The 12,876-nt window shown below is 37.8% G+C and overlaps 1 pseudogene; it reads left to right on the top strand.

The window, feature by feature from the left end:
- The first annotated feature begins 12,234 nt into the window (after window positions 1-12,234).
- On the top strand, window positions 12,235-12,351 carry LOC120097269 (small nucleolar RNA SNORA17; annotated as a pseudogene).
- The last annotated feature ends 525 nt before the right edge of the window (window positions 12,352-12,876 follow it).

The following is a 12,876-nucleotide window of genomic DNA, read 5'->3' as shown; positions in this document are numbered from 1 at the left end:
AAGCAATAAGGGAAAAAGATAAAGCAACATATAAAAGCAGACCCATCTGAATCACAAAAGACTTCTCAACACAGACTATAAAAGCTAGAAGATCCTGGGCAGATGTTATATAGACTCTAAGAGAACACAAATGCCAGCCCAGGTTACTATATCCAGCAAAACTCTCAATTATCATAGATGGAGAAACCAAGATATTCCTCAACAAAACCAAATTTATGCACTATCTTTCCACAAATCAAGCCTTACAAAGGATAACAGATGCAAAACTCCAAGGCAAGGAGGGAAAAACAACACTCTAGCAAAACAACAAAGTAATCTGTCAACAACCCAAGTGAAGGTACCAACACAAACATAATCCCAGCTCTAACAAAGAAAATAACAGGAAGCAACACTTTTCTTTAATGTCTCTTAACATCAATGGACTCAATTCCCCAGTAAAAAGACATTGACTAAGAAACTGGATACATAAACAGTTCCAAACATTTTGCTGCATAATGGAAAAACAAACACTCACAAAAACAAACACTTCCTCAGAGTAAAAGCCTGGAAAATATTTTCCAAGAAAATGGTCCCAAGAAATAAGAAGGAGTAGCCATTCTAATATTGAATTGAATTGACTTTCTTCCAAAATTTATTAAAAAAGATAAGGACACTTAATGCTCATCAAAGGAAAAAACTTACCAAGATGAACTCTGAATTCTAAACATCTATTCTCGAAATGCAAGGACACCCCTCTTCATAAAAGAAACTTTACAAAGCTCAAAGCACATATTGCACCTCACACAATAATAGTTGGATTATCCAACTCTCTTCAATGGACATAGTATTGAAACAGAAATTAAAAAAAAAACATAGAGAAACTCACAGAACTTATGAACCAAATGTATTTAACAGATATGTATCGAACATTTCATCCTAAAACAAAAGAAGATACCTTCCTCTCAGCACCTCATGGCACCTTCTCCAAAATTCACCATGTAATTGGCCACAAAAGAGGTCTGAATAGAAAAAAGAATAGTGAAATAATCCCATGCATCCTATCAGATCACCATGGACAAAAATGATAATAAAAACAAAAGCAACAAAAAGCCTACATACATATGGAAACTGAGCAATGCTCTACTCCATGATAACTTGGTCAAGGAAGAAATAAAGAAAAAAATTAAAGACTTTCTAGAATTTAATTAAAATGATGGTATGACATACCCGAACTTATTGGATACAATGAAAGAAGTGCTAAGAGGAAAACTCATAACTCTGAGTGCCTACAAAAAGTAACTGGAGACAACATACACTAGCAGCTTGACAGCACATTTGAAAGCTCTAGAACAAAAAGAATCAAATACACACAAGAGGAGTAGAAGGCAGGAAATAATCAAACTCAGGACAGAAATTAACCATGGAGAGTCAAAAAGATCTGTACAAAGAATGAAAAGAACCAGGCATTGGTTATTTGAAGAAATCAACAAGATAAATAAACCCTTAGCTACACTAAATAGAGGGCACAGAGACATTATCCAATTTAAAGAAATCAGATATGAAAAGCAAGACATAACAACAGAAACAAAATATCATTAGATCTTACTACAGTACCTTATACTCAACAAAACTGAAAATTCTGGATGAAGTGGACAATTTTCTAGACCAATATCAGGTACCAAAGTTCAGTCAGCATCAGATAAACCACCTAAACTGTCCCATAACCCCTAAGAACTAGAAGCAGTCAAATTATTCCACAAAATAGAATCAAAAGGAACACTACCCAATTCATTCTGTGAGCCAACAATTTTGCTCATTCCTAAACTACACAAAGACCCAAGAAAGAAAGAGAACTTCAAGGCTTAAATAGTTACCTTACATTGTAACAGCAATATACAGCAAACTAGTAGCCAACCTCACACTAAATGGAGAGAAACTTGAAGCAATCCCAAAATCAGGGACTAGACAAGGCTACTCACTCTCTCCCTACCTATTCAATATAGTACTTGAAGTCCTAGCCAGAGAAATCTTGGGCGCCAATGGAAGGAGAAGCCCTTGGTCCTGCCAAGGCTGGACACCCCAGTGAAGGGGGAAGTTGGAGGTTGGGGAGAGGGGTAGTTGGGGAGGGGAACAAGCTTATAGAAGAAGGGGGTATGGGATAGGGGGCTTATGTCCAGGAAACTAGAAAAGGGAATAACATTGGAAATGTAAATAAAACAATACCTATCAAAAAAGAAAAAAAAAGAGGTCAAAAGGATGCAAATTGGAAAGGAAAAGGCCAAAATATCACTATTTCCTGATGATATGATTGTATACTTAAGTGCCCCATAAATTCCACAAGAAAACTCTAAAAAACTGTTATATAACTTCAGCAAAGTGGCTGGATATAAAATTAACTCAAACAAATCAGTAGCCTTCCTTTACTGAAAGGAAAACAGGCCTAGAAAGAAATTAGGGAAATGATACCCTTCACAACAGTCAAAAATAATATAAAAATACCTTGGTGTGACTCTACCCAAGCAAGTGAAAGGTCTGTGTAACAAGAGCTTCTAGTCTCTCAGGACAGAAATCAGAGATGTCAGAAAATGGAAAGATCTCCTATGCTTATGAATAAGCCAGATTAATATCCTAAAAATGGCTATCTTGCTGAAAGCAATCTACAGTTTCAATACAATCCCTATCAAAATTCCGACTCAATTCTTCATAGAATTAGAAAAAGCAATTTGCAAATTTATTTGGAATAACAAAAAAAACAGGATTATGAAAACTTTTCTGAACAATAAAAGAACTTCTGGGGAAATCACAATCCCTGATCTAAAGCTGTATTTCAGAGCAATCCTGATAAAAAATGTATGATATTGGTACAGAGCTAGGCAGGTAGATCAATGGAATAGAACTGAAGATCCAGAAATGAACCAGCAAACCTTAGGTCACTTCATCTCTGTGCTAGAACCCTCCAATGGAAAAAAGACAACCGTTTTCAACAAATGGTGCTGGATAACCTGAGGTCAGCATGTAGAAGAGTGCATATCAACCTGTACTTGTCTCCTTGTACAAAGCTCAATTCGAGTGAATAAAAGTCCTCCACATAAAACCAGATACACTCAAACTGAAGAAGAAAAAGTGGGAAGTGTCTCGAACACATAGGCACAGGGGGAATTTTTCCTGAACAGAACACCAATGGCTTATGCTCTAAGATCAACAATCAACAAATGGGACCTCATAAAATTGCAAAGCTTCCCTGAGCAAAGGACACTATCAATAGAGAAAAACAATAACCAACAGATTGGGAAAAGATCTTTACCAATCCTATATGGAATACAGAGTTAATATCCAATATATACAAAAAATTCAAGAAGTTGGACTCCAGATAACCAAACGACCATATTAAAAAATGAAGTACAGAGCTAAACAAAGAATTCTCAATTGAGGAATACCGAATGTCTGGGAAACAACTATAGAAATGTTCAACATCCTTAGTCATCAGGGAATGCAAATCAAAATAACCCTGAGATTCTACCTCATGCCATTAAGAATGGCTAAGATCAAAAACTCAGATGACAACAGATGGTGGTGAGGATGTGGAGAAAGAGATATACTCCTCCATTTTTGATGGGATTAAAGCTGTTACAATCACTCTAAAAATCAGTCTGACGATTTCTCAGAAAATTCAGCACTATCTGAGGTCTCAGGTATACCAATTCTGAGCATATGCCCAAAGTTTCCTCCACTCTATATCAAGGACACATGCTCTACAATGTTCACAACAGCCTTATTTATAATAGCCAGAAGCTGCAATTAATCCAGATGTCCTTAAACTGAGGAATGGATACACAAAATATGGTACATTTAAACAAAGTGTAATATGTAGCTATTAAAATCAATTAATTCTTGAAATTCTAAGGCAAATGGGTAAAACTTGAAAATAGCATCCTGTTTGGTTACCCAGTCATAAAAGAACACACATGGTATGCACTCACTGATAAGTGTATATTAGGAAAAACTAAGAATACCCATGATAAAATTATAGACCATATAATATTCAAGAAGAAGGAAGACCAAAACGTGGGTGCCTCAGTTCTACTTAAAAGGGAAAACAATTTACTCTGGGAGGAAATATAGAGACAAAGTGTGGAGCACAGACTGAAGGAAAGTTCATCCAGAGACAGCCCCACCTGGACATCCATTCCATATACAGTCACCAAACCCAGTCATTATTGCAGATGCCAAGAAGTACAGACTGACCTGAGCCTGATATAACAGTCTCTTGACAGGCTCTGCCAGACCCTAGCAAATACAGAAATGGATGCTAACGGCCAAACATTGGACTGAGCACTGGGTCCCCAGTGGAGGAATTATAGAATGGACTGAAGGAGCTGAAGGGGTTTGCAAACCCATAGGAAGAACAACAATATCAACCAACCAGATTCCCCCAGAGCTCCCAGGGATGAATCACCAACCAAAGTGCACACATGAATCGATCCATGGCTCTGGTCGCAGAGGATATCCTTGTTGGACATTAGTGGGAGGAGAGGCCCTTGGTTCTGTGAAGATTTGATGCCCCAGTGTAGGGGGATGCCAGGATGGGGAGGCGGGAGGGTTTGGGTGGGTAAGGGAGCACCCTTATAGAAGCAGGAGGCGGGATGCAATAGGGGGTTTCTGGAGGGCAAACTGGGAAAGGAGATAACATTTGAAATGTAAATAAATAAAATGTCCAATAAAAAAGAGAGTGAGGTCACTTGGGAGGGTCTAGAGTGAGAGAAAGAAAGGAAGAAGGAATTTCTCTATATTTCTTTTGGAAATTACATACAGTTCAGCAAGAAAAATAGTCAAATATTTATTCAAATATACATAAAAGTTTTTGTTTAGGTGAGGCAAAGTAAATAAATGCACATGAAAGGATGCAAAATTAAATCAAGACAACAACAATAACAACAACAACAAGGTTAGGAAAAGGAAAATAAGCAACCAAAACCTGAAACCATCACTTTTGCAAGGAGCACCTGTTTATGTTTAAGCAGTATTTTCTAATTAAAGCTTACCTTACCTTGACTTAGCTAAGTGCCTATGCTCACATTCCATTCCTTGACTCCACTTACTCTGTTTATTCTTTTAATCACAAACCATTACTCACATGTCAGTAAATACAGGAAATGAGAGTGGACAAGACACAGAGTCTTAAATTACTAAAACAAGTATTGCCAAACGAACAGCGAACACAAAAACAATTATGAATATGAATAGAAGAGTCAAATTCTTGCAGGTTTTTACAGTTCCTATGAAGAATGCAAAGCTCTTGTCTGTGTTACAATAACATGGTAAGGCTTGTGGCCTGCAGAAGTGTTACATATTTGACTTTTGAAAAATGACCATTATATACCAAGGAAGAAATACTTTTCCTTTCAAAAGTGGTTATGTGTACAAGACATCCGATGGACATGGAAAGGCATGCAGGGAAGGTGTTAGTAATGTGGAGTCAGTCACCATGACATCAGTTTGAGGTGAACCCTGGGAGAAACTTAGGACGGGGAAGAGCAGGGGACTGGATGAGTATCTTTTTGGATAATTTTACGAATATTGTATCTCAGAGACCAGCAGTGGTAAAGTACGAATTAAACTAATAGCACTTTATGATATATAATGGCATATTAGCCATAAATTTAAAAAAAATGTGAAATGACTTACAATAATTACTTTTTAAACATGCTTTACAACAGACTATATTTAAGAAGTAGTCTTTACCTTTACTGAATTTGAAAAACAATTTTTGATCTTTGACAAAGATCTCAATAATATTTTCTGAAAACACTGTTTACATGTAATTCTGTTTTTCATTTTGATTTATGCTATGCATCTCTCTCTCTCTCTCTCTCTCTCTCTCTCTCTGTGTGTGTGTGTGTGTGTGTGTGTGTGTGTGTGTGTGTGTGTGTGTGAGATGGAGGCTGGAAGAGGTTGTTGTAAAATGTGAAGTCATAGATAGTTGATATTTGCCCAACCTGAGTTCTGGGGACAAATCCACATTTTCTGCAAGTTCTTGAGTTTCTCTTGTTGCTGAGCCATCTTTCCAGCTTCTGAGAAAGACTTTGAAAATAGGAATCTGCATACACACACACACACACACACACACACACACACACACACACACACACACTCTCATGGTCTCATGGTTTATTAGGTGCATTCTACATGGTCAATTGGTATACATCAATAATTACTACATATTCCTGAAAAAATTATATGGAATATATCAATTGTAATTTGATTAGCCACCAGAAAGAAGTGATAAAAGAAAAGGTGCGAGCCAACCTTGATGAATTTGATAAGCTGCCACACATCATTAAGCATCTCTGTCATCCTATTAGGGGAAAGACGTCAGTCCTGTCTCACCTTTACCTCCTCATCACTGTGAGCATTAGTGCTGTCCATAAATGATGCCCATAAATATAGCGTGGACAGTCATAGAATAGTAGTTTCCCTGTCTTACCATTAAAACCATAATAAAAACATAATTGGAGGAAGTTATTCATGAAGATGAAGTATTCAGTACAGACCAAAATAAATAGACCTTTAATAAATAGCACCATCTAGTGAAATCTGAGAGAAATGTCGCAATACATGGCAAATGATGCAGACATTGCATGTGTTAGAGGTTGAATCTTCGTTGGTTGAACACTTTATTTTTCCATAAAAATTTAAAAGTGACAAGCAAAATATTGTAGATTCATTTAGAAATAGTGATAGTTACGTATTTAAATGTGACCTTAAAGTTTTCAATTTTAATTCATCTTATTAATATTTGTCTTTAAAAACCAGAGTTTCTTTCCATATAACCATACCTGTGATTGTAAGAAAACTCCTTTTATTTATTCATAATTTAATTAATATTAACATAATAAGATCCACTGTAACTGAATGACAACATATAAAATAGAGGAATGTATGGGATTTTTCATTCTCTCAACTGAGACAGAGTGATCAATGTATATGCTCAATAGACAAGATTCTTTGTGTACATTTGTTTATACTTTTGATGTTAAAATATGACTGTAATAAATTATAATATTTTCTTTCCTTTCCTACCTCCAAAGCTTCTGATATTTCCCAGGCATGCTCCTTCAAATTCCTGCCACTGGTTTTAAATAACAGTTAATGTGTTATTTATGTAAAGAGCTCTAAAGGACGCTCAGCAACGAGGAGACCTTCGTGTTCTTTCAGAGGACTAGAGTTTTGTTCCCATTCCTCCCGTGGAGTCACAAGTTCCCAGGATTCCAACTCCAAGACTTATGACAAGTTATTCTGTCTTCAACAGGTGCTCCGATGCCATGTGCACTCAACTACACCAGCACACATGTGCACACAAAAACAGTTAATAAAAATTCTAAGGGATTCTTTATTTAAAAACCTGAAACTTTTGTAATAATGAGTAGTGCTTAAATAAAAGAAATTCAAATGGTATGAAATTTAACTAGAATTAATTAACAATTTTTCTCATTTTCTCTGGTAATAAAATTATTAAATATTGAATGTTAGAAACCAAAGGTCTTGTCCGAACGTTCCTCCCACTACTTGATGTTTTTGTAACTATACCTTCCTTAGGGTTCATCTACATGCAAAGATTACACTTCTGCATTAGCACAAATAGTTTACAATTGATTTGAAATTCACCAATTAAAAAAATACATTTAAAAAAAATAAAAAAATACATTTTCCAAACCTTTCATCAGAACCTGACAAAAAGTTAAAATCGAAACATGCTGTAAAAGAATGCTATCTGTACACATGCAGAGGTCCAGAGACCCGGAAGACTCCAGCATAAATAAGAAAGCTCTATCAGATCGCTGACCTCGGGGCTCAGGGAGCCCCACAGAAGACGAGGTAGAAAGAGAGAAAGAACCAGACAAGACAGGTGATATGAAGAAATGAAGCCTTTCCAGGCAACCTTATCAAAGTTCATACGAATTTATAAGGACTGATGTTGAATGCATGGGTCTGCACCAGGTCTTCTGTGTATATACTATGACTTCCTGTTCAACGTTTTCTTCTTGTTGTTGTTGTTGTTGTTGTTGTTGTTGTTGTTGGGTTTTATTGATGCAAACAAAAGGGTGCTTGATTGTTGTGCCTTTTCTTGGGATCTTTCTCCTATGTTTGTGTTACATAGTTCTAATGTGTTAGCTTTCGTTTATCTGATTAAAATTTATTTTGTTATATATTGTTTTATTTAATTATTATCACTTAGGAGCCCATTTGCTTTCTAATAAGAGGTAGAACAGCAGTGTATCTCGATACGAACAAAGATCAAGAGAAGCTGGCAGGAGAGAGGGAGGGGAGAATCTTATTTTCAATAAGAGGCGAAAACAGAAGCACATCCTAACAAATTTTTAAAATGATGTCATTGTAAGATAAATCACAGAACTGTTTTGCTTTTAATGTGTGCATTTTTCAAATTCAAGAATAAGTAAAATTTTGCAATTACAAAGTAACTTCACATATGAAGCTGTAGTGAATTCCAAATACTATTTTTATTAATTAGCATCTCTATCAATAAGCTATCATCAGTGCATATGAAGAGTTCAAATTGCAAGCATGAGAACCAAACTGGGCTTCAACAGCCCCCACTGAACCTAATTGGTGAGTCTCCATCCCAGTAGGAAGAAGAGATACTCTGTTGCATAAAGAGAAATAAATAACTCCTGAGAAATAATAAGAGAAGATGACTTCTGGCCAAAGCATATGATGTCCACAAGTCCACGTCACCCTCGCACATACATTCATTATCAAAGAATATGTATACCCATTGCGCAAAGACTAAGACGGGCATATTTGGGATACTCTGGATGACTTTCCAACAAGGAGCACAGTTGACACAGTTAGATTCTAAAGTCCATTTCCATTTTTGTTCCAAACCATTATGTACAAAATCTCCCAAGCCTATGATAAAGGACTCTACGGAAAGAAATCTGGTTAGCCATGTGAGTTAGAAGAGCTCTCTGTAGCTTTTCTAAGCCCCTGTACACAATGTATATTTACATTCACATTTTTGTTCATTTACTTATTTGTTTGGTTCTGTATTTTAATTTTATTTTTAAGCAGCATATGTTGTATCCATGACTAATTTTAAGTTTATTACGTAACCAAGGTATGTCTTTAACCCCTGATACCTCTGTCTGGGCATTAAAAATTCTGGGACTTTGTCACCCTTTTTTTTAAAACTGTGGTCCAGGTATCCCCAAAACTAGTCTCTCTCTCTCCATCTTTTTCTTGATTATTTTTGCTAATGAAATGCTGTCATATTCAATCGCATTTAATTGATCTTGGCATCTATTGACAGGGGCCTTTAAAGTCAAGTACAGAAACAACCAGAGGAGCAGCATTTCATCACTGTGTACACTGCCGTGACTTGATAAACAGAACTCTCATTAGTATTGCTTCATAGACGCTTGCTTCAGGATTGTTCTGTAAGGTTTGCATCCCACACAGTGTCACATTAAAGCATGGGGTCCTGCAAGCTTTCTGTTTGAAATAATGATCATTGTATACAAGCAAGTTCTGAATCATTGTGTGTAGAGATCACTCAGGAGGAATAATTGACAGACTGTCTGAGCTGTAGGAGAAGAATCCTTATTAGTTCTTGTACTGCGAAGACAATATTAGAAAGAATCCAGATCAAATGACCCACTTAAAAAACCTTCTCCATTAGTATTCTCTTGTCCAATCTTAGCTGTGAATACAAAAGCCTACAGTCAAGGATAGGAAAGGAAAATATTCACCATAGGAGTCACAGATAAACTGCTACATTCACCCGGGATCTTAACCTCCTCCTCCCTCAATGAATCCAGCATAATATGATAGATACTGAACCTTTACCATTTTCTCACTGACAGTCTTTCACTGGGCATCTTATGTCATTATTCCAAATAAAATCTGTAAATTGTGAGCACAAACAGCGTGAACTTAAACATGTAATGCAGCTTGAATAGGCACAATGCTAGGATTAGCTAAATTACTAACCTGTTCCTTTAAACTGATATGGAGCCCACAGCTGAACTTGAAAAAATGGATTAAGCTTCTTTCACCACTAGGAAAGACAAAATAAAGAAATATGCAAGCATGCCATAAGGCAGTATGTAGAAACTGAGTTCATCATGCTTTAATTTTTATAAGGTAAATGATGAGAAAGGTGTGGAAAATATCGTTTCCAAATGTCTTCTAAGAAACATGGATATGCAGGCTCCAACTCTACTCCCAAATAGCCTGTGGTCACAGAAAGAAATAGGATTGCATTTAATTAAATCATTGTAACTGAATGGATATGATATTTTGCATCATTTAAAAGGTCATCTGTACAGAGTTTTATAACATTAACTGTCCCCAGATTTTGGCAATATATTTATATGTAGTAGATCTCAAACAAACTAAATGTCTATCTAGTGGATCTATAAAACTGACATTTGAAGGAAGATATTATAAGTAACAAATTCTACTTGTGGACCTGTAGTTCAACTAATTGTAGATACTATGAATATACAAATAATAAGACCCCGCCCCAGTGTAGGCGAATGTCAGGATGGGAAGGCGGGAAGGGGCAGGTGGTTGGGGAGGGGGAACACCTCCGTAGAAGAAGCAGGAGGAGGGATGGGATAGGGGGTTTATGAACCAGAAACATTTGAAATGTAAATAAAAGATATCCACAAAAACCCACAACTCTTTACGTGGTGTAATTAAAGATATGTAAAATATTTGATTAAAATACGTGTGCAGAACTCAAGCAAGTCAACTCCATCTGGAGTAGGGGAAAGACTTGCAAATTCCCACCCTTGCTTAGAAGCTGTCGACTTGGCTACTGGGCAAGAGAGAGTCAAGTTTCTTCATGTGCAGTGACTGATAGGCAGCCCATGCTCCTGAGGATGACTGTCTAATTGTACACATATTGGCAGTGCTATAAGGACTCCATGAGTATAAAAGTATAGAACATGAAGATGAGATTAAAGGTGACCTGTAGTTTAAAAAAAAAAAAAAGAAAGGAGAGGGAAACAGGTGTATTTGACCAAACTATGTTCACCTGTGTATGAAAATCTCAAACAACCAAAAAAGAAAATATCATGGAAATCTTTTTTATTGGATATTTTTATTTACATTTCAAATGTTATTTCCTTTCCCAATTTCCTGTCCATAGGCTCCCTCTCTCCTCCCCCTCCCCTTCTTTTATAAGGGTGTTCCCCTCCCCAAACAATGCCCCCATTCCTGTCCCCATGACATTCCCCTACACTGTGGGTCTAACCTCAGCAGGACCAAGGTCTTCTCCATCCTTTGGTGCCCAACAAGGTCATCCTTTGCTACATATGCAGCTGGAGCCATGGGTCAGTCCGTGTACAATCTTTGGGTAGTGGTTTAGTCCCTGGGAGCTCTGATTGGTTGGCATTATTTTTCTTATGGTGTTATAAACCCCTTCAGCTCTTTCAATCCTCTCTCTAATTCCTCCAACGGGGGGGGGGGGCTGTTCTCAGTTCAGTGGTTAGCTGCTGGCATTCACCTCTCTATTTGACATGCTCTGTCTGTGTCTCTCAGGAGACTTCTATATCCGGTTCCTGTCAGCATGCACTTCTTAGCTTCATCCATCTTATCTTGTTATGGTGGTTGTATATATGTATATATGGTGCCTGCCTTGCAACATTCCGTTGGTCTCGCTTCTTTGCTGATCTCTACTTCATTGAGAGGCATGGCAGAGAAGGTCTCCTGGTGTCCCTGCTGGTTCTGATCAACTCACTAGTACCGATTTGGTGAAGACCTGGCTCTTCCTACTGGATCGTGCCACAGGTGCAGACTCCTGCTCGATGACACCTTTGACCTGGACTTCTTAACAGGTCTACATCCTCGTGTCCTACTTACCATCTTTTCTCCCCTACCCTTTGACAGTGAGCTGGAAGGGGATCAAAGCCTTTGAGAACCCTAATTAAGGTAGGTTTTGGAAAACCTAAACCTATAGGTAGGACTGAAAGCATGTTCCCTCAGTTATGTTTCAGTAATATTAGGTACTCACTGTGGCTAATTATGTTTTTAATTTAAAAACATTTTAAAAAGCAGCTTCGATCTGAGTCCGTGTCACGATATCTTAGGTATAGATGCATAGGGAATAAGGAATATGAAAAGAAGCAATGGCCACGATAAAAGGGTGGCTTAGAACTGGGCCCAGAGTTGCAGAACTGCAACCTCAGCGAGCAGAGAAGCTCCAGCAAGTGAGCCATAAGTAGGGATCATTAGGACCCTAGAAACATTGCAGCTGCTTTATCTGTGCATCTGTAGGTGGCAGACAGGAGACAGTTGTGTCTATGTTCAGTGTTCTGACCTGTGAACTCCTAACAATCTCTGAATAAAGGGAGCCTGAATCAACCATCAGTCTGGTGCCGGACAGACCTGGATGTGCTCCCAGTAGTGGGAGCAAACTGAACACTAGAGGAACCCTGCCTGGCACCACCATGAGTCCTGAGCAGGAGTGCGTCTCAGAGAGAAACCCTAGCAAAAGGTCATTAATGTAGATCAGGCAAGGGGTGAGTCATGGATGACCACCTGACCAGCTTCATGGGGCCTGCACAGGGAGATAACTCGAAATGACTACAAGTCCAGGGATCCACAGTGAATTCAGACCATATCAAAGATAATGCCTGCCATTTAAGATATTGCAGAAGCATGACATGTTACTCACAAGATGAACCCAAACACTGAGAGATTCTGAACGCAATGGAGAGGAGCAGGTAAATGATGGAGAAATGGAAGAGAAAGAAAATTAGAAAGACAAAAGCACCGTGAAGAGAGGTAGGGCTTGAGACTCAAGGACAGTAAAGAGCAGACTGATGTGACTAGCTGGTGATGATACCTTGGACCATGGTGGGGTCCTGACCT

This window comes from Rattus norvegicus, chromosome 15, assembly GCF_021556685.1.
Source record: "Rattus norvegicus strain SHRSP/BbbUtx chromosome 15, alternate assembly SHRSP_T2T, whole genome shotgun sequence".
In the NCBI taxonomy this organism is placed as follows: Eukaryota; Metazoa; Chordata; class Mammalia; order Rodentia; family Muridae; genus Rattus; species Rattus norvegicus.
The sequence above is the reverse complement of the archived record's forward strand: the minus strand, read 5'-3'. Positions and strand labels throughout refer to the sequence as shown.